Below are 21,383 nucleotides of genomic sequence, written 5' to 3'. Positions count from 1 at the left end.
ATTCGTCCCTGACTCCTGCACCCAGACTAGATCCAGAATAGGACAGCTTCCTCCCCATTCCCTCCCCAGGCCCATATCTATGGGGAGAAGATGAGAGCTTCACACCTCTTGGCAGGCAGAGGCCAGCACACCTGGGAGGCCCAGGTGAGGGTGCAGCCATTGTGGCCCTGTGCCCACACAGGAGCAGGGAGAGTCAGCAGGGGTCCTCCCGGTCCTCCCCACTGTGTCCCCAGGGCTCATCTGGGGATATCAGGACACCAGGGATCAGACCCTGTGACCACAGAGCACAGATGTTGTTTATGCTGTGTCCTGGTGCTAAGGAGCTTAGCTCAGCGGAACCCCAGGCTGACGGATCTGGACAGAGGGCCTCTGAGAAGGCTGGTGGGAAGGGGGGTGCACACGCTGTCCAGTACATCCCCTCCCCCTGCTGGAGCTCTCAGTCACTGGGCACCTGCTTCATGAAGTCTAGGCATTGTAAATTCATGAGGGCCATCACCCCTCCCTGCCCCCACCTGCCTCCTGGCTGGAGAAGAGGAGCTGACAGCCCGGGATAGGCAGGTAGATGCATCCCCTGTCTCCCTACCCCACCAGCAGAGCAGGCTGGGACTAGGGGCGATGGAGCCCCAGGCGCCGTGCACTGCCCAGTCCTCGTCTGCAGGTAACTCTTTCCCCGCTTGACTTGTCTCTAGCAGCTGATGCTCCCACAGATGGGACTTCCCCCAGAGAAGAGGTTTCAAGGAGGGAGGATCTGGGAGAGTCCTGTGGCAGGGATGCCTCCCCACCTGCCCCCACCTCTGACCTGGGTCTGTTTTCCCCTCCTACCCATCAGTCTGGGAGGGGCCCTTCCATCTCAGGATGGACACTGAGCATTGCTGTAACTCCGACAGCCCCACGCCTGGTTCCCCAAAGCCAAGGACTACAGGGCCATCACATGGGTGTCAGAGCCAAAGGGAAGTCACTTCTTGTCTCCCTGTCCCTTAGGCACAAAGGCCAAGACCTTATAGCTACAGCCCTTCCAGGGTACAGATGAGCCAGTCAACCTTGGGGGGTGACAGAGAACCCCTGGGTGAGGACCTGCCCACTCGCCCTCCTTCTTGCCAAAGGCAGGGATGACCCAGAGACCAGATGATTTGTTTGAGGTAAGCATTGCCCTCCCCAGTCTTTTACAGAACAGCAGCCTGAGTCCACTCCACCTGGGGAAGGGGGTCCCTACTGCCTGCCCATTGAGGCCCCACAAGGCCATCACAAGGGTCCACAAGTGCCTGAACACCTGGGTCTGCAGCCCCCCATGTGCAGGATAATAAAGTGTGTTTCAGACTTTTCTTTTTTTTTTTTTTGAGACGGAGTCTCGCTCTGTCGCCCAGGCTGGAGTGCAGTGGCCGGATCTCAGCTCACTGCAAGCTCCGCCTCCCAGGTTTACACCATTCTCCTGCCTCAGCCTCCTGAGTAGCTGGGACTACAGGCGCCCGCCAACTCGCCCGGCTAGGTTTTTGTATTTTTTAGTAGAGACGGGGTTTCATCGTGTTAGCCAGGATGGTCTCGATCTCCTGACCTCGTGATCCGCCTGTCTCGGTCTCCCAAAGTGCTGGGATTACAGGCTTGAGCCACCGCGCCCGGCCTCAGACTTTTCAAGAGTTATTATTCCCACCAGCCCTGTAGGCTCCACCAGCCCAGACAAAGCCACAGGGTTCTCCATGGTAGGCAGTGTTAATTCTTTTCTGTCCTGCTGCCAGCTGGTGGGAAGGGTAAGGGAAGAGGGGTTACCGAGACCGCTGGTAGGAAGGTGGTGGGACACAGAGCTAGGGCAAGGATGGAGGAGTGCTGTGCCCACCCACCCACCACCACCTGCCCACTGTTCTTTCTACCCCTGCTCCTCCCAAGCTCCCAAACCAGAGAAGCCCTAGGCTAGGGCTGGGGAGGAGGGAGCTCAGCCCAAACCATAAGTGAGCATGGGAATGTCCCGTGTAGGGAACCCCGGTCCTGAGCCTTCCCTCCCCACTCAGCGAGGGCTCCAGCAGCTGGGCAAGCAGAGGGGGATGCTTATCTCCCCGGTCACTCATAACCTTCTTGGGTTATGGAACCCAAGGAGGGCCAGACTCCCTTCTTTCCCCAGCAACCTGTGGCTCCCCAGCTCTCCAGAGATCTCCCAATATCAGGGAGCTGATCCTGAGCCCCTCTACAGTTCCTCTAAGGCCTCCATGCTTGAGACCTTATGGCTGAAGTCCTGGGGGTCAGGGGTGCTAGGAGCTTCTCATGTGAGCAGCAGGCATCTGGTCAACCCCTCTCAGTGTGACCGGCTTGTGCTTGGCGTCAGCTAAAGCAACAGCCAGCTGGGGCAGGCCTTCAGGAAGGTTGGCTGGCCCCGGCAGGATTGTGCAGCACTGGAGACCCTGTCCAATCAGACAAGGAGAGCAAGTGAGAGAGACCAGAAAGGTAAGGCAGGGCTGATGCCAGCCTCTCTGCTGGGGCAGGACAGAGGTCAGCAGGGTGGGAATGGAGGCAGCTCCATCCTGAACACCTGATGGCTTAGATTCTGGCACGGCCTAGACTCCTGGCACCATTTTTCCTTTAGGGTCAGAGCCAGCAGCCTGCCCCACATCCCGTGTGTCCATATCATGCAGGCGGCAGGCCTCAAATTCCACAGGACCAGTGTTCCTGGACTAGCCAGGAATTCAACATCAAGAAACTTGAATTGCTCTGTCTTAGTGGAGCAGGGTCCCTGGGGCTCCAGGATCAGGTGTCAAGGCCCAGAGGCCTTCCTCCCATGGAAGCATGTAAAAAAGTGGAGGAAGTGCCCACACTGTTTATAGCCTGTGTGATGTGCCAGCGCAAACCCAGGACATATGGCCTTGTTCTTGGGGCAGCCACCTGCCGGCCAAGACGTGAGCATCCCAGCTTTAGAGCTGGGAAACTCAAAGGCTCAGAGAGAACAGGAGATTTGTCCGAAATCCCACAGTTCATGATCTCCGCAGCCTGGAAGCTGGACAGTGGGGCCAGGGGGCATTGCCTAACCAGGGCACAGGGAGGAGGCACTGATCAGGTCACCAAGGCAGGGCTCTCCACCAGCACAGGGGGGTATAATGGGCCTCCTGGTAGGGAGTGAGGGGCGCAGTTCCCCTGGCATGGAGCTGAGGCTTTCAGGGGATCTGTCAGTGTGGATAGGGGTGGTTGCTGAGGGGTGGGGTATATATGCTGTACAGTCCGCTGCTTAGGCGACCCTGGCACACAGACAAGGAGCAGACCAGAGTTGGGAGTGTGGGAGGGTACTTGGGGAACACTGAGGTGGTCCCCGCAGCTGGCTGACGGGGCTGAAGATGAGGAGTGAGGAGGCCCTCCTAGCACATCTGACAATGCTGCACTCCCTGAACCTCCTGAAGCAACACTGGTGTCAACAGCCCACCTTGGTCTCTGGAAACACTAACAGGCCGCCCATCCCAGGTCTCTCAGGTGCCTCTTTCCTTGCTCCCAGTCCTGTCTTCCAGAAAAATTCTGAGCTCCCTGCAGGCAAAAACCACATCTGGCTCATGTCCACCACCCACCCCCTCTCCCCGACCCCCCTACCCTGGGGCCTGGGAAAGGGAGGGCCACACAGGCTGTACTGTGAAGCAGTGAGTGAGTTTTCTGTAGAGCTTTGGAAATGTACCTTGTGGTCAGTCACTAGGTCAGGTGACTGAGCTTTTACCCAAGGTTGCCAGAATCTGGGGACCAAATGTGACTGAGCCAGAGGTGGTGGCCGTCCTCCCAGAGCTCAGAGTCTCTTGGGAAAGGAGGAAAAAGCAGAGAAAGAGTATTCCGACCTGTGATGGGGCCACAGGAGCTGTGAGATAACAAGGGAGGGACTGGGGCTTTGAGGAGAAGTCCCTGAGCTCAGCTAGCCAGGTCCAGGGGTCTCCAACTGCAGCCCAGAGCAGGAAGCTATATGAGGACCTGGGAGGAACCCCTCATGGCTGGAGCTGTGTAGTCAGGCTTTCTCTGAGAGCTGGTCTCAGGGGAAGAGGATAAAAGGGAGCTCAGAGCAGAGGTGCTGGGGGCACTGCCTGTCCACCACGGACAGCCTAGGGACATGCAGCCGGGATGCAGTGGAGGCAGGGCCCTGGGTCACTGCCTGTCAGGAATCTGAAGCACAGGCCATCTCAAATCTCACTGACAGCAGGCTCCACTCATCCCCCTGGAGACTGAGAATGCAACCAGGGAGTGATCAGAGGACATTCAGGCCAGGAACATTGGAGGAGCAGACTCGGCGGGTACTTGTCACCTCAGCCTGGTCTGAACTCAGCTGTGTCACTTCCCAGCAGGCACCCCATTCCCGGGGACTGGCTTGTCTTCCCCCAGGGCCTGCCATCGTGGCCCCAGATGTCCTTGCCCGGCATACACCTGCCCCACCGTCTACTCCTCCCAGACACAGTGTCAGTTCCCCCACATCTGGGCAGGGGAAGCCTGCTTTTCAATAGCTGCCAAAATGGACCCAGCCTCCTTCTTTGGAAACTCTCTGCCCAGCTCAGGCTGCCTGAAGTGACCGTGGGGCTGGGGCCCTCAGTGGGGTGGGAATGGGGAAGGTGAGGGAGGAAGCCCCTCAGCCCTGCTCTGGAGCTTGCATGAGCTGCCGCTGCTGTCCATTGCCCCAGTCTTGCCTGATGACCGCATGGACCTCTGAGCCCCCAGCCTCATAGCTGACCACTGCCTGTCCCACTTCAGTCAGGCTGAGGTTCTCTTGGGCCTTCCCCTGACAACCTGTCTCCTCTTCTGGCCTTTGCTTCCCTTCAGAGACTCTTCCCGCGGCCCTGCATTCCCCACCACCACACCAGCTAAGCCAAACTGTCTTTCCCAGTGCCCCAGTGCCCACCTCCACCCCTATGGCAAGGAAAGGCTGTCACACCAGGGGTGCACCATAAGCATCGTCACCCCTGGCCGTGATTCTCCAGGATGGGTGCTCTCAGGGATGATGCCTGACCACCTGGGATCAACTGTACTCCCTCCTGTTCCTCCAGCCCTGGCTCCAGTCCCCTTGGCTTTACCAGGCTCTGAAGACCTGACCTAGACTTAGGGGCCCATCTGAGGCCCACACTCAGCCCAGCTGTCCCTGCCCTCGCCCACCTGGGGAAGGAAGGGGCTGACATATCTTCTTTCTCTACTCCCTTCACATCTGGAATTGGCCTTGTTGGGGGGCCCTGTGATGGGGAGAGGAGGGAGGGCAGCCTGGCTAGGTCTCAGAGCTCTCTCAGCTGAGAAGTGGGGATGATTGTTTCCCCAAGTCTATGGAGCATGGGGCTGCTGTGGACAATGGGATCTGGGCCTCTGCTGGGAGGTGTTGACCTCAATGCATCTCTCCCTGCGTGACTTCAGTGCTCTCTGCATCCTGATGGAGACTTTCTGACAGCGCAGGGGGTGGGTTGTGGGGTCCTGCTGCCTGTAGAGCTGTGTGTGAGCCCCTCTATGGCCCAAGGGCACGCAGAGGTCTCTGTTTGTCCCCTTCCTGTTAGACCTTGTGCCAGTAGGGAGTGAGCGTGCACCAGCTCCTCCCTCTGGGCACTCCAAAATGCACCCCTTGGAGACTGAAAGTACACCCCTCAAAGTTCATTTCCCATTTCCTATGGGGCGGGTCTCAACCTAACAGGAATCCTCTCTCACCTCCCAATCACCATTTCCTTCCACCCTTTCCCCCTTTCCCCCACTTAATCAGAATCTGCCCCCACCCCCACAGAGTGGCTTCCCCTCCTGGTTTCTCATTCCCTCTGCAGCAGGGAGGGGCCGACATCCCCAGCCCCCTACCTCCCTGCAGACCCTGTCTTCTCCCCTCTGCCCTTCAGGGGGCCCTATCCCATCCTGAAATGCTCCACCCTTCTGAGTCCCCTCTTCAACCTGGGGGTCAGTGTCCCAGGGTCCCCACCCCCAGCAAACTTGGCTCCTTTCAACTCCCCTCCCTTGCGGGCAGAGGCAGGGCGTTCAAGTCCATTTAATCTTGGCAGAATGCAATTTCCTGCTTCAGGGAGCTGGCGGGTTTAGGAGGCTTAATGAGGGGGGAGGGGGGAGACAGGGAAGAAGAGAAGCTGAGACGGGGCTGGGAGATGGAGACGGAGAGTCCCTGAGAGGGGTGGTTGAGGAAGTCTCGGGGATGCGTGTGTCTGGGGGTCACCCCGGGGTCCTTAGGATCACACAGGGGTCAGCTCTTCTGCGTCAGGCTCTCACTGGTAGGTCAGGGGCCCCTGGGCGAACCTCCCAGCCCCAACCCTGTGGGGTGTGAATGGGGGGAGGGGAAGGGGCCTCAAAGTGACTCACTGTCAGCAAGAAGAGGGCCTGGGGTAATGAGGTGCGTGCCTGTGTGCATGGGGGGACATGCGCCTCTACAGCCAAGGGGGTGGGGGTGCAGGCTGGGGAGGGGTCCTGGGGAATATGTGCAGCTGGAGGTGCTGGGCGGACTGGACACTTCGGGTGGGTCCCAAGGCGGGACAGGGTGTAGCTGGCAGCCCCAAGACTCCCAGGTGGTAGAATGGGCAGCCAAGCTGGAATTTCAGCCCCAAATGGGATGCTTATCTGCACGCTGCCACCAAGGAGGCAGAGAAGATAAAGGACAAAGGGGCCTCTGAGCTGCTGGAAGCCCCACACCTGGTGGGGGCGGGGTAGCCAAGAGCCCTGCCTAACACCTGGAGCACAGACAGCTCCTGGGGGAGACTGAAGCCCCTGCCTACAACCTGCCTGACCCCCTGACGGCACCCCTACCCCTCTGTCCCCCAAACTGGCTCAGCAGATCTGTTCCCAGAGAAGCCCTTGGAGGATCTGCAGCCCATCATGGCAGGGAATCCCCAGGCAGGGCTTGGGGGAAGGTTAGGGATGGCCCAGGACCATCCCCCAGCCCACTCCTCCTTCTAGGAGTGCTCATTCATGGGGGTCTGGGAGAAAGGCTGGTGAAGACCCTGGGAGGCTGAAGCCCTCAACTCCTTGGTACCTTGGGCACAGCTTTGTCCCTCAGTATCTGGGCATCAGTATCTTATGAATTAGGGCGCTAGGGCAGGGACTCTGAGGAGTAATCCCTGCCCCCTTGGAAGCAGACAGGCCCTACCCCAGTGCAAGGACCCTCCATGGGTGTGCTTGGATGGCAGCCAGGAGTGCAGAGGAGGATGCTGGGAAGCAAGGGAGGGCAGAAAGTATGAGAGGGACCTGGCCTATGGCCTTGTGCCCTTGTAGAAGCCTCAAGGCACACCCGTTTACCACCCCTCCTGAAAGCAGCTTGTCCTACAGATGGGGTGTCGTGTCCCTTGGGGGAGCATGGGTCTCAGTCGACCAACAGAGTCCTCACAGAGGCAGCAAAGACCCCCCAGGCTGGCAGTTTCCAGCAACACCCAGCCCCGGCCTCTGGTTCCATGCAGCTCTGCTTCCTGGGGCCAGCTGAGCCTGCCCACCTGGCCTAGGTACTTCTGGCTGGGTCCTACCCAAGGACTGTTCGAGGGTCCACGTCTGCCCTCACTGACTCTCTGCTGCTCCATCCAGGCCCCCCCGGCCCTTGGAAGAGCCAGCCCACGTGAAGCTCATGTGCCACTGCTGCTGCCCTCACCCCATCACCCATCGCTAGTAGGTTGTGAAGCTGCCTGAGTCCTGCCCCGCTCTGGCCTCCAGGACACAACACGGCAGGGCATGCCTCCAGGCTCTCCCACTGCTATTCACTCATCCTTCAGGACAAGTTATCTGTGATGTGTCCTTTAAGGCCCAGTGGCAGTGTCACCTCTAGGCAGCCTTCCTTCAGTCACCCTCTCAGCCTCAGGGCACTCTCTGCACCCTGTTGCCGGATACCCACCTGCTGACCCGGGGCTTCATCTTCTTGCCCTACAGCTCCTGGTGCATGATTGTTTGCAGGAACTGTGGGCTGGGTGTTGGGGTCAGAGCCAGAGTGGGAAAGCCAGAGTGGGGCTGTCCTGTTTAAGGAGGGAGACAGGTGGGGGCCCAGGAGACCCAGGTGGCCTGCCATTCCCATGACAACCCACATGCTGGTCCCTCTTCCACCTTCCCCGGCCCCACGGAGGACAGTGAGGTTGCCTTTGCCTGTGGAGACTCTGGTGGGTGTAATGTGTGTGCTAGGTGGGCCACCGTGCAGGCCTGGATGCCCAAAGATCAGAGGCAATGGCAGAAGACAGGGTCAAGGCGGGGCAGTTGAGAACTGTCCCAACCTGAGTGGACCCTTCTGTTAGATGAGAAAATAAATGTGCCCCCACTCTCTCCTGGGGCCACAACAGAGCAATTCCACAGTCTCTTGTGCCCCAGTGATGGCATCTGCGTCTCCCTGTCATCCACTGGGGAGGGCTGATGAGTCATAACAAAGGTGACTCAGGGAGCCTGCACCCTACACACTAGATGCTGCTCCTGGCAATCTGTGCTCGGTGGCTTGTTTGATCCTTTCAGCACCCTGTGAGGAAGAAATTTGCTCTCATTTAACAGCTGAGGAAACTGGGGGCAAGTGCATACCCATGGGAGGGTGAGAGCCTCATGCAGCCCGGCCTGGAGCTGGGTCCCATGATGGGACCTGCAGGAGGCTTCCTTGCACATGCGTGCACACACACCCCCAGCCCCAGCCTTGTTGAGTCTGTCTTTCTTCTCTCTTTTCTTTCTTTCTTTTTTTTTTCTTGAGATATAGTCTCGCTCTGTCACCCAGGCTAGAGTGCAGTGGCGTAATCTCGGCTCGCTGCAAGCTCCGCCTCCCGGGTTCACGCCATTCTCCTGCCTCAGCCTCCTGAGTAACTGGGACTACAGGCGCCTGCCACCACACCCAGCTAATTTTTTGTATTTTTAGTGAAGACGGGGTTTCACCGTGTTAGCCAGGATGGTCTCAATCTCCTGACCTCATGATCCCCCTGCTTCGGCCTCCCAAAGTGCTGGAATTACAGGCGTGAGCCACCGTGCCTGCCTGCCTGCCTGCCTGCCTTCCTTCCTTCCTTCCTTCCTTCCTTCCTTCCTTCCTTCCTTCCTTCCCTTCTCTTTCTTTCTTTTTTCTTTCTTTCTCCTTTCCTTTCCTTTCCTTTCTTTCTTTCTTTTTTCTCTCTTCCTTCCTTCCCTCCCTCCTTCTTTTGTTTCTTTCTTTCCCTTCCCTTCCCTTCCTTTCTTTCTTCCTTTTTTTTTTTTTTTTTTTTTGAGACGAAGTCTCGCTCGGTCGCCCAGGCTGGAGCGCAGTGGCGTGATTTCTACTCACTGCAGCTCCGCCCCCCGGGTTCACGCCATTCTCCTGCCTCAGCCTCCCGAGTAGCTGGGACTACAGGCGCCCGCCACTGCGCCCGGCTAGTTTTTTTGTATTTTTTTTAGTAGAGACCGGGTTTCACCGTGTTAAGCCAGGATGGTCTCGATTTCCTGACCTTGTGATCCGCCCGTCTCGGCCTCCCAATGTGCTGGGATTACAGGCTTGAGCCACCGCGCCCGGCCCTTTTTTTTTTTTTTTTTTTTTTTGACAGAGTCTCACTCTCTTGCTCAAGCTGGAGTGCACTGGCTGATCTAGGCTCACTGCAACCTCTGCCTCCCAGGTTCAAGCAATTCTGCCTCAGCTTCCCGAGTAGCTGAGACTATAGGCACGCGCCACCAGCCCAGCTAATTTTTGTATTTTTAGGAAAGACAGGGTTTCACCGTGTTGATTAGGCTGCTCTTGAACTCCTGACCTCAGATGTTCTGCCTGCCTTGGTCACCCAAAGTGCTGGGATTACAGGTGTGAGTCACCGTGCCTGGTCTCTCTCTTTTTTCTTCCTTCCTTCCTTCCTTCCTTCCTTCCTTCCTTCCTTCCTTCCCTCTCCTTCCTTCCTTCCTTCCTTTCTTTTTCTTTCTTTCTTTCTTTCTTTCTTTCTTTTCTTTTCTTTCTTTCTTTCTTTCTTTCTTTCTTTCTTTCTTTCTTTCTTTCTTTCTTTCTTTCTTTCTTTCTTTCTCTTTCTTTCTTCCTTTGTTTCTTCTCTTTCTCTTTCTTTCTCTCTCTCTCTCTCCTTCCTTCTTTCCTTCCTTCCTTCCTTCCCCCCTCCCTCCCTCCCTTCTTTCTCTCTCTCTTTCTTCTTTCTTTCATTTTTGAGAAGGATTCTTGCTCTGTCCCTAGGCTGGAGTGCAGTGGCATGATCTCGGTTTACTGCAACCTCCGCCTCCCAGCTTCAAGCAATTCTCCTGCCTTAGACTTCCAAGTAGCTGGGACTACAGGTGCCCACCACCACACCCAACTAATTTTTGTATTTTTAGTAGAGACAGGGTTTCACTATGTTGGCCAGGCTGGTCTTGAACTCCTGACCTCAAGTGATCTGCCCACCTCCGCCTCCCAAAGTGCTGGGATTACAGGTGTGAGCCGCCACGCCCAGCCCCAGCCTCATGATTCTGATGTTTGGGTAGGTCGAGTGAGGCCTGGTGAGGTCTGAAGAGCTCTGTGGACAGCAAGGCCAGAGCTGCAGGGCTTCCAACTCTGCCCAGGCTCCACACTTCTTTTTCTTTTCTTTTTTTTTCTTTTTTTTTTTTTTTGAGACAGAGTCTCGCTCTGTTGCCCAGGCTGGAGTGCAGTGGCACAATCTCGGCTCACTGCAAGCTCCACTTCCCGGGTTCACACCATTCTCCCGCCTCAGCCTCCTGAGCAGCTGGGACCACAGGCGCCCACCACCAAGCCCGGCTAATTTTTTTGTACTTTTGGTAGAGACAGGGTTTCACCGTGTTAGCCAGGATGGTCTCAATCTCCTGACCTTGTGATCTACCCGTCTCGGCCTCCCAAAGTACTGGGATTATAGGCGTGAGCCACTGTGCCCGATCTTCTTTTTTTTCTTTTTTTTTTTTTTTTTTTTTTTTCATGAGACGGAGTCTCGCTCTGTCTCCCGGGTTGGAGTGCAGTGGCCGGATCTCAGCTCACTGCAAGCTCTGCCTCCCGGGTTCACGCTATTCTCCTGCCTCAGCCTCCCGAGTAGCTGGGACTACAGGCACCGCCACCTCGCCCGGCTAGTTTTTTGTATTTTTTAGTAGAGACGGGGTTTCACCATGTTTGCCAGGATGGTCTCGATCTCCTGACCTCGTGATCCACCCGTCTCGGCCTCCCAAAGTGCTAGGATTACAGGCTTGAGCCACCGCGCCCGGCCTTTTCTTTTTTTTTTTTAAGATGGAGTCTCACTCTGTCACCAGGATGGAGTGCAGTGGTGTGATCTCAGCTCACTGCAAGCTCCACCTCCCAGGTTCATGCCATTCTCCTGCCTCAGCCTCCTGAGCAGCTGGGACCACAGGTGTCTACCACCATGCCCGGCTAATTTTTTTGTATTTTTAGTAGAGACAGGGTTTCACCGTGTTAGCCAAGATGGTCTCGTTCTCTTGACCTCGTTATCTGTCTGCCTTGGCCTCCCAAAGTGCTGGGATTACAGGCATGAGCCATCGTGCCTAGCTTAGGCTCCACACTTCTGAGGGGCTCAGGCTTCCCTAGATGCCGGGCCCTTTTCTGTCTGGAGTCTATCTCCCAGCCCTTACAGGACCTCTCCAAGGTATGGCGTCTGGGTGGGGCCCAGGCCCTTAGGGACTCAAATTCCCCTAACTCTAAGCCATCAAATTCTCCCGTTCTGTCTTCCTGAGGTGACTCCCACCCCTGTAGGCCTTGCCTACCACTACTCTAAGAAAATTTTGTTGAATTTCAGGCCAAATTGGGGTGGAGAAGTCAGTCTCTGTGGTCGGTGCCAACACAGGGCTGGGAGGACATGAAGTTGCAGAATGAATGAATGACATCTTTTTTTTTTTTTTTTTTTTTTTTTGAAATGGCGTTTCCCTCTTGTTGCCCAGGCTGGAGTGCAGTGGCGCGATCTCAGTTCGCTGCAACCTCCACCTCCCAGGTTCAAGAGATTCTCCTGCCTCAGCCTCCTGAGTAGCTGGGATTACAGGCATGGGCCACCACGCCTGGCTAATATTTGTATTTTTAGTAGAGACGGGGTTTCTGCATGTTGGTCAAGCTGGTTCTGAACTCCTGGCCTCAAGTGATCTGCCGCCTCAGCCTACCAAAGTGCTGGAATTACAGGCGTGAGCCACTGCATCCGGCATAAATGAATGACATGTGACCAAGACACAGCACATTTTATCCAGGCCAGAAGGACAAGGAGAGCCCCGCTAGGGAGACAGGGAAAGGCATTCCTGGTGGGAGAACAGCCTAGGCAAAGGCTTGGGGGCAACATGACAGAAGACGTGATGAAGGGTGGCCCTTCAGAAACCTTAGTGATCTGAGGGCCTCCAGGCCCTGAGGTTTGCCTGGGAGCCCCTCCAGAGATCCTCCTGCTGCCTCTGCCTCGGGCACAAAGCAGGCCAACTGTACTTTGCTTGTTCTGACTCAGACCTTCCGCGGCTCTTTCAGGGCCCCTGTTTCCCTATCTGTCAAGTGGGATCTTCGTCTGTGGTCTGGCCTATACAGGGTGAGGGTCTCTGCCTGGGAAGATGTGAAGGCCTCATCCTGGGCCTGTGGGGACAGCATGGGTAGGGTTGGGTTCTCTAGAATCTAGGACCCACGGCCACACAGTCCCATCTTTTTTGGTGGGGGGGTGTCCATGATCGGCAGGTGACAGAGGGAGCAGGAACTAACACCTGTCCAGACTACTGGGAGCCCCAGGGTTCCCCCCACAATAAGCCCCATCGTGAGAAAACTCTAGGAGCAGCTTGGGGGATGTTCAGGGATTCAACACAGAATTTCCTGTAAACTCTGGCTGGTGGCAGGGCTCACATGTCTTATGTCCCCACCCCAGCCCAGCCCACACGTTTTCCTCTGAGGCTCCTTCCCTACCTGAAAACCACAGGGTGGTAAGGGTCCAGCCTGGACACAGAGTCAGAGATCTGAGCAGGCCAAGGCTCGAGCACTGGATCTCCTCTCTGAGCAACTAAAACTCCAGCAAGAAACACCTGTGTCGTTGAGAGACTAGGCCCCAGCCAGCCCTGCCCAGCACCTCTCTGGAGAACGGGGCCCCATAGCCTAGCCTAGGCCCAACCAGACCCCTGGCTGGGAAACGTGGGTTTCCTGAGGCTATGGTCAACCCAGGGCCTTGGGTTGCTGCCTGAGGTCCCATCTTTGGGCCCCCCGGCAGGTTATGACCCCTCTTGGTCTGGGGTCCTGATGTCCTTGGCTATAGAGAGTACTGACCGCTGGGCACACTCAGCTGGTGGGGCAGCTGGGGCAAGGGAAGGGTGAAACCTGAGGCAGTCCACTCCCAGGGAGGGCTGAGCAGGTGATCTGTGGGACCTGTCCCTCAGGGGAATCTGGGAGTGGCAGACCAACCCTTCCCCCAGGCCTGGCTCCACCCTCAGAATCCAAGCACTGAGACTTGGGGGTTAACATAAAGAAGGTGAATTTCCTCCTGGTTCCAGCCACTCAGATTTCCATGTGCCTCCCCTTCCCTGAGCAGGAGCGGGGCACACAGAGAAAAGAGGGGCACTGAGTTCTGCAGAGGGGAGTGGGGTGGGAAGAGGCTAGGCAACCCGGGCAGAAGGATGGTCCCAGGGGTGCTTTAAGAAAATATAAGGCAGCTGGGCAGAGTGGCTCATGCCTGTAATCCCAGCACTTTTGGGAGGCCGAGGTGACAGATCACTTGAGGTCAGGAGTTCTAGACCAGCCTGACCAATATGGCAAAAACCTGTCTCCACTAAAAATACAAAAAATTAGCTGGATATGGTGGCACACACCTGTAATCCCAGCTATTCAGGAGGCAGAGGCAGGAGAATCGCTTGAACCCGGGAGGCGGAGGTTGCAGTGAGCTGAGATCACACTACTGCATTCCAGCCTGGGCGACAGAGCGAGACTCTGTCTCAAAGAAAAAATAAAAAAGGCCGGGTGCAGTGGCTCACGCCTGTAATCCCAGTACTTTGGGAGGCCAAGACAGGTGGATCGCGAGGTCAGGAGTTCAAGACCAGCCTGACCAACATGGTGAAAACCGGTCTCTACTAAAAATACAAAAATTAGCTGGGCATGGTGGCGTGCACCTGTAATCCCAGCTACTCGGGAGGCTGAGGCAGGAGAACTGCTTGAACCCAGGAGGTGGAGATTGCAGTGAGCCGAGATCGTGCCATTGCACTCCAGCCTGGACAATGGAGCGAGACTCTGTCTCAAAAAAAAAAAAAAAAAAGAAAAAAGAAAAGACAAGGCAGAGGGGCACAGGCCTCAGTTTCCCCTCAGGGACTATGAGGACTCCACCTGTCAGTGGTAGGGGGAGGGTGGTTGTCTCCCTCTGTGGCAGCACTGCCCCTCTGTGCCATCTACTGGTGTCCTGGGCAACCTAGACCTGTCAAGGACTGGGCCAGCCAGTGCTGCTGCTTGAGCCCAGAGACTTCCCTGCAAGCTGTGACCATGACTTAGGTAGGAGCAGGGGGTGGTAAACAGTAGGTGCCCAGGCAGGTTGTGGCCACATGAATGCATTCCTCTGGGTGGCAGGAATTAGATTTCCCTGATTTAGTCTGTGGGTGCTAGAGCCAGGCAGGACAGAGTGTGAAGTCTGGATTTATGATCTCTCCCCATGCAGCCCTCCGCAATCCCTTCCTCACCCCTCCTCTGTCTCTTATCCCTCCATCTAGGTTGGTCCCTGCTCCTTCTGGCAGCAAACATGGGCTTTGCAGAAACTTGTCCTGGGATTAAAGCTTAAACTGCTGTCTCAGGAGAGTGGGGGAGGGAGACCAACCCGGTGGGCCCTGTGTTTGGGGTATATATGAGCCAGGGAGGAGGCCTCTCTCCCCACCTCAAAACTCCATGTCAGGCCCAATGGATGGGCTTCTAGGGAAGGAGGAGGGAACCTGGCCAAGTCTGAAGGTACCCAGTAGCAGCCCCCGTGCTCTAGGCAGACCCTGTTCTCTCTCTCCTGGATACTCACAGCCTCCTCTCTGGCACCCCAGTATCCAGGGGGATGTTTTAAAACCTGAAATCAGACATGGCATATGCCCCGTCACCCTCAAGTCAGCCATTGTCCTTTATTCTTTCAGAGGTTGCAGTCCAACATTCAAGGGGGTCCTGGCCTGGAATCCCCAACAAGGTCATCCAGTCCCTTACTCCTCAAGGTCTCCGCATTCCCCTCTATTAAATAGGTACACAATGATGTTCTGGCCAAGGTGAGCCTGAGGCCTAATTCTTCCCGAGAGTTCACAGATAGCACCTCCAATCCCTGGGTGAAGGATCAGAAGTCAGGAATGGCCAAGGCCCCCACTCTGCCCAGTTACATTTGAAAATCAAATCCTAACAGGACAGGAAGGCACTGAAACCCCAGGATAGGAGCGCAGACTTGTCCTCACTGACCTACCAACCACAACACAGGGAGCAAAGGGGTTCATCTTTCTAGATGCAGTGCTCAGGAGCAAGCACCAGGCTGGCCAGGGCAGGCCTGGCTTCCCACCCACCTGGCACCTGGCCTACGTCCCCAACCCTCCCCCAAGGCACTGAAGCCATATGCTGTAAAGATGAGATTCTCTGGAGGGAGCATCCCTCATTGGCCAGTCCCGGCACTGCTGTGCACAGAGGTCCTGCTGGTGAAGCCTCTCCAGTTCCTGGCTGGAGGAAGCTGGAAACCAAATAGGATGCTCTGGCCTCAGATCTCTGGTCTGAGATATGAGACAGTGATCTCATATCACAACTCCTCCTTGGGCATGACCTGGAACCAGGCTTAGGGAGGAGGGCCAGGATGGCAGGGTGCCCAGCGTCTGCCCACCAGCTCCCCCTCTCCCTTCTGAGGGGCTGCCTTCATCTGGGCCCCACTCCTGCTGGGATTGAGGAACTAGGGGAGGCCACACCACCGCTGTCACGGAAGGGACATTCCCCAGTCATTTGGAACTAAGTAAGTCCAGATCCCAGCTTGCAGTCCTGGCTGCAGGACCCTCCTCGGGCCCCCATCCCCCAGGACTGTGGCCACACAGACACATGGAGGGAGTGTGTGCAGCAGATGCAGGCCTGGGAGGCAGCCAGAAACCTCCCAAGATCAGAGCCTGTCACCGCAGCTTTGTCAGGGAGCTGCCTAGGTCTCTCCTAGTCCTGAGGAACACCTCTGCCTAAGAGATTATGCCTGCCCCTGGAGAGCTCATGGTTAAAGCTGCAATGCCTTTTAAGTTAAAGCAGAGTCTACCTTGAGTCCTTGCTGCTGCAACTTAAGACCCTCTCTCCGGGCTGGGCGCGGTGGCTCAAGCCTGTAATCCCAGCACTTTGGGAGGCTGAGGCGGGCGGATCACAAGGTCAGGAGATCGAGACCATCCTGGCTAACACGGTGAAACCCCGTCTCTACTAAAAATACAAAAAACTAGCCGGGCGAGGTGGTGGGCGCCTGTAGTCCCAGCTACTCCGGAGGCTGAGGCAGGAGAATGGTGTAAACCCAGGAGGCGGACCTTGCAGTGAGCCGAGATCGCGCCACTGCACTCCAGCCTGGGTGACAGAGCAAGACTCCGTCTCAAAAAATAAAGATAAAAAAATAAAATAAAATAAAAAGACCCTCTCTCCTCTGTCCACCTCTTTAGCAGTGCGGGGAAACAGCAAATGGGCATCTCTCCATGCCCAATTCTCAGCTCCAGGTAAGGGTGAGACGGGAGAGCAGTTCACAGCCCCATCGAGTTATTCATTCAACACCTACCACGTGTCAATCTCCATTCTGGGTGCTGGAGAAGGAGCAATACATAAAACAGACAACAATCTCTGTATTCTTGGTTGGCAATTTAGCATGAAAATAAGTAAATTATATCATATATTGGGATAAGAAAAAGAGAGGGAAAGTGAGGGAAGGTAAGGGAAGAAAAAGAGAGGGAAGGTGAGGGGAGATGGAGAATGCTGGGGATGGTGGTGGTCAGGATGGGCATCACTGAGGAAGTAATATCTGAGCAAAGGCCTGAAGGAGGTGAGGGAGAAGCCATGGAGGTGTCTGGGACAGGCCTCCAAGCCAAGGTAACAGTTGCTGCAGGGCCCTGAGGCTGGAGTGTGCCTGGAGTGGTAGGAAGAGGGAAGAGGACATAAGTCAGAGAGGTGGGGAAGAGGCATGCAGGGTGCAGGGGTGGTGAGGACCACTCCAAGGATTGGGCTTTGTTTTTTGTTTTTGTTTTTGTTTAAGATGGAGTCTCACTCTATGGCCCAGGCTGGAGTGCAGTGGCATGATCATGGCTCACTGCAGCCTCAACCTCCTGAGCTCAAGCAATCCTCCCGCCTCAGCCTCCAGAGTGGCAGAGGCCACAGGTGCACACCACCGCACCCAGCTAGTTTTTGGTAGGTTTTTTTGTTTGTTTGTTTGTTTTTTTGAGACAGAGTCTTGCTCTGTATCCCAGGCTGGAGTGCAGTTGCACAATCTTGGCTCACTGCAAGCTCTGCCTCCCAGGTTCAAGCGATTCTCATGCCTCAGCCTCCCAAGTAACTGGGACTGATTACAGGCGCGGGCCACCACACCTGGCTAATATTTGTACTTTTTGGTAGAGATGGGATTTCACCATATTGGCCAGGCTAGTCATGTGATCTGCCCACCTCGGTCTCCCGAAGTGCTGGGATTACAGACGTGAGCCACTGTGCGTAGTCCAAGGATTTGGCTTTGACTCTCAACAAAGTATGGAGAGTGATGAGTGAGAGAGGCAGAACCTGGCTTCCATCTTAACAGGGCCCCTCTGCTGGCCCAGGAGGCGAAAAGCGGCCACCTGATATTTCATGTGTTTTGAGGGTGAAGTTTAACGTATTTGCTTGGCCGGGCACAGAGGCTCATGCCTGTAATCCCAGCACTTTGGGAGGCTGAGGCGGGCGAATCACAAGGTCAGGAGATCGAGACCATCCTGGCTAACACGGTAAAACCCCGTCTCTACTAAAAATAGAAAAAATTAGCCGGGCGTGGTGGCGGGTGCCTGTAGCTCCAGCTACATGGGAGGCTGAGGCAGGAGAATGGCGTGAGCCCGGGAGGCGGAGCTTGCAGTGAGCTGAGATCACGCCACTGCACTCTAGCCTGGGCCACAGAGTGAGACTCCATCTCAAAAAAAAAAAAAAAAAAAAAAAAAAAAAGGCCAGGCGCTGTGGCTCAAGCCTGTAATCCCAGCACTTTGGGAGGCCGAGACGGGCAGATTCCGAGGTCAGGAGATCGAGACCATCCTGGCTAACATGGTGAAACCCCGTCTCTACTAAAAAATACAAAAAACTAGCCGGGCGAGGTGGTGGGCGCCTGTAGTCCCAGCTACTCGGGAGGCTGAGGCAGGAGAATGGCGTGAACCCGGGAGGCGGAGCTTGCAGTGAGCTGAGATCTGGCCGCTGCAGTCCACCCTGGGCGACAGAGTGAGACTCCGTCTCAAAAAAAAAAAAAAAAAAAAAAAAAAAGGTATTTGCTGTTGGTTTGGGTGTGGATGAGAGAGAAAGAGAGAGTTCAGGCTGAAAGGATAGAGCCAACCTCACTGAGCTGAAGGAAGCTGAGAGGTTGCTAGTGTGGGCCACCTGTTTGGGTTCCTGATGCAACGTTTATTCCACACAGGCAGGGGCTCCTCAGCCATGTTCCCTCCCACTTCACCCCTATCACTTTCATGGCTAGGGCTGCCCAATCATTACTGACCCAGCGCCTAGGTACCCAGAGACAAAACCCCTGCCACTGCTCCCACCCCGACTCTTACTGGGGAGGCCTCTCCAGAGCCAGATACTGAGCTCTAGGCCCAAGACTGGGCTCCCCAGTGGGGGCTGGGCAGGCCCAAGGGAGTGAGGGACGGCTGTCTGGCCTCTGTCTAAACAGGATGTGCTCAGGCTGGCCGACTGTCACAGGTCACTTCGAAGCCAGTCTAGCTTAGGCCCACTCAACCCCACCTCTCTTACTGTCCAACACACACATAGACACACACATGCATAGACACACAGAATGAGGGGTGTGGGGTAACAGGCAAGGATCTCAGTGCCCCGTGTCCCTTTCTCTACCACTTGCTCTGAACTCACATGGAAGCAGTTGCTGATAGATTCATGTGGGGCCCACTGGGAGAACACAGAGGGATCTGGGTCCCCAGGGCAGGATCTTTTAGTGTCTGAAAAGGGGTGCAGGACCTGCAGGGGCCCAGTGAAGCTCCTGACCCAGCCATGAGGACTGGCTTCCCAGGAGATGATGCCTGTCCAGATCTAGAAGGAGACAAGAAAGACATTCCAGGTACAGGGGAACAGCATGTGCCAAGGCCCAGAGGTGAGAGTCTAGAGCTCCTGGAAGAGGCTCGGGATGCCTGAGGGGCCCAGTGCGGGAGGGGGATGAAGAAGGGAGACTGAGCCTGTGCTGTAAAGGGCAATGTTTATTGGTGAAGGAGGCAGCCAAGGGGCCAGGTCTAGAGGAAACACAGGGTTTAGACTGGTGCTGAAGTCCGGGAAGAACATTCGTGGTAGAGGGACCAACAGCAAAGACAGCTTGGAGGCAGCTTTGGGGAGCGGCCAGGTCATTCCAGCTTTTGATCGGCTCACAGCCAGCCCCTGGGGCAGGCCGGGCAGGAGAAGCCTGCACATGGAACCTCATCCTGGCCCAGGGCCACGGTGAGTCCCCATGGCCTGCCCCCTCCTGGTGCCGCCTAACCGGCTGCCCCGAGCCCCCTCTCCAGCCCCCTTCCCAACACTCCCCCTCCCTGAGATCCAGTTCCGGGTGGGTGGGGGTTGGGCCAGAGAGCAGGCAGCAGCGCCTGGGGCAGGGGAGATGAGAAAACCAGAAAGCGAGGAAACCTGAGCCAGCGACGCTGGGGCTGGGCGGGCCAGGGCCTGCTCGGCCTGCCAAGCCCGGGGAACAGGTTCCCCCCAAGACTGGGTTAGGGGAGGAGGTGAGGGAGTGCCGGTGTGGCTGCCACCCTCAACCAATGGGGATGGAGGGTCTCTGAGGCCCAGGCCCTCCAAATCCAGCCTTCGTGTGCGAAGGCCAGGAGGGCAGGCCCCAGTGCACCTCCAGGCTTCCCTCTCCCCACCTGATGTGAGCCATGGGGAGGCAGACGACAGGGACCTGCAGCAGGAGGCCGGAGGCTACAGTTCAGTCCCTATGCATCCTGGAAGAGCCAAAAGGAAGAGAAACAGGCACAACCACTGCCAGAAACAAAGTCCAGGCCAGGGTGAAGGGCAGGGTGTATTTGTGGGAGGAAACCTTCAAGGTTTTCCTGCCTATTGCTGGCACCATCATCCAGGTGGGGCCTGGGTCAATGACTCCCCAGTTGTAACCCTCACTTTTGGCTCGACCCCTCACAAGCTCCAGGACCTCAAGACTACGAAGTCCACCCTGAAGTGATTGGGGGACCTCTGTCCTGAATTCACCCAGATCTGAGTGCAGTGTCTCCCAGGCACCTGGGGCCCATCTGGGAAGGAGGAGGAGGCTGCCCCAGGAGGGGATTCCAGAGGCAGATTCAGTGTAGGGGCTGGACCTGGCCTCACCATCTATGTCTGCACACACCTCTTCACTTGTGTGACCAGCCTAGCACCAGGGTGGGCCATGGGGGAGGCTGAATGAGACCCAGGCCTAAGATCTGGGTGTCCTACCCGACAGGAGGAAGGTCAGGCCGGCGGGAAGTCAGCCTGGCTGTCTCCCTTCAGATGACCCCACAGGGCATCCTGGGTGGTTCTCAGGTGGAGTTAGAACAGCGGAGTGGCTTCTGGAGAGGATGACAGAAGGATTATGGGTGTCAAGGAGAGCACACGGTGGGGGGCAGCCAGTTCAGAGGAGCTGGGAGTAGGGCAGGGAGCTGACTCCCTGACTCTTGGCTTCTTGGCTGTGTTCCTTCTCTGATCTGGTGCTGCAGGGATTTGCTCTCTTATTCATTTGATAAAGATGCATGGAGTTCCAGAAGTGCCCTGTGGGACTCCAGCATGCATCCAGCTCCTGTGTGCCTATCAGGGTTGCAGGCCCTTGGCTCCATGTGGGCCCCGCAGTCTGGCCATCCTCTCCTGGAGCTTTCCCACAGCCACTGAAAATGCCTTCTCCAGGCACCACAGCCTTGTGGCTCTGGGCCTCTCCCCACCTTCCCCACCTCCCCACTCTCCTCCCTCTTCCTCAATCAACTGTACAATGGGGACAACAGGGCCTGCTTTTCAGCCCAATTGTGAAGCACCTGGGGGTGAATAACTGCAAAACTTGCCGGCATGGAAAGCCTCCCAACCTGGTAGCCAGAGCTAGTTTCAAGGGGTCTATGGACCCCTGAAATTGAAGACAAAATTATGAAAAGCTATGCAATATTCCCCTGATTAATATAATATACCTCGGAGATAAGGCGGGTTTGGTTCCAGACCACCACAAAAAACTCACATTGTAATAAAGCAACTCACAGATTTTTTTGGTTTACCAGTGCATATAAAAGCCATGTTTACACTATACTGTAGTCTGTTAAGTGTGTGATAGCATTATGTCTAAAAAATGTACACATCTTAATTAAAAAATACTTTATTGCTAAACAATGCTAATGAAGTGAGCACATGCTGTTGGGAAAATGGTGCTGGCAGAAAGACTTGTTCAACACAG

This window comes from Chlorocebus sabaeus, chromosome 22 (assembly GCF_047675955.1).
Source record: "Chlorocebus sabaeus isolate Y175 chromosome 22, mChlSab1.0.hap1, whole genome shotgun sequence".
NCBI classification, from domain to species: Eukaryota; Metazoa; Chordata; class Mammalia; order Primates; family Cercopithecidae; genus Chlorocebus; species Chlorocebus sabaeus.
This window is presented reverse-complemented; position numbering follows the sequence as displayed.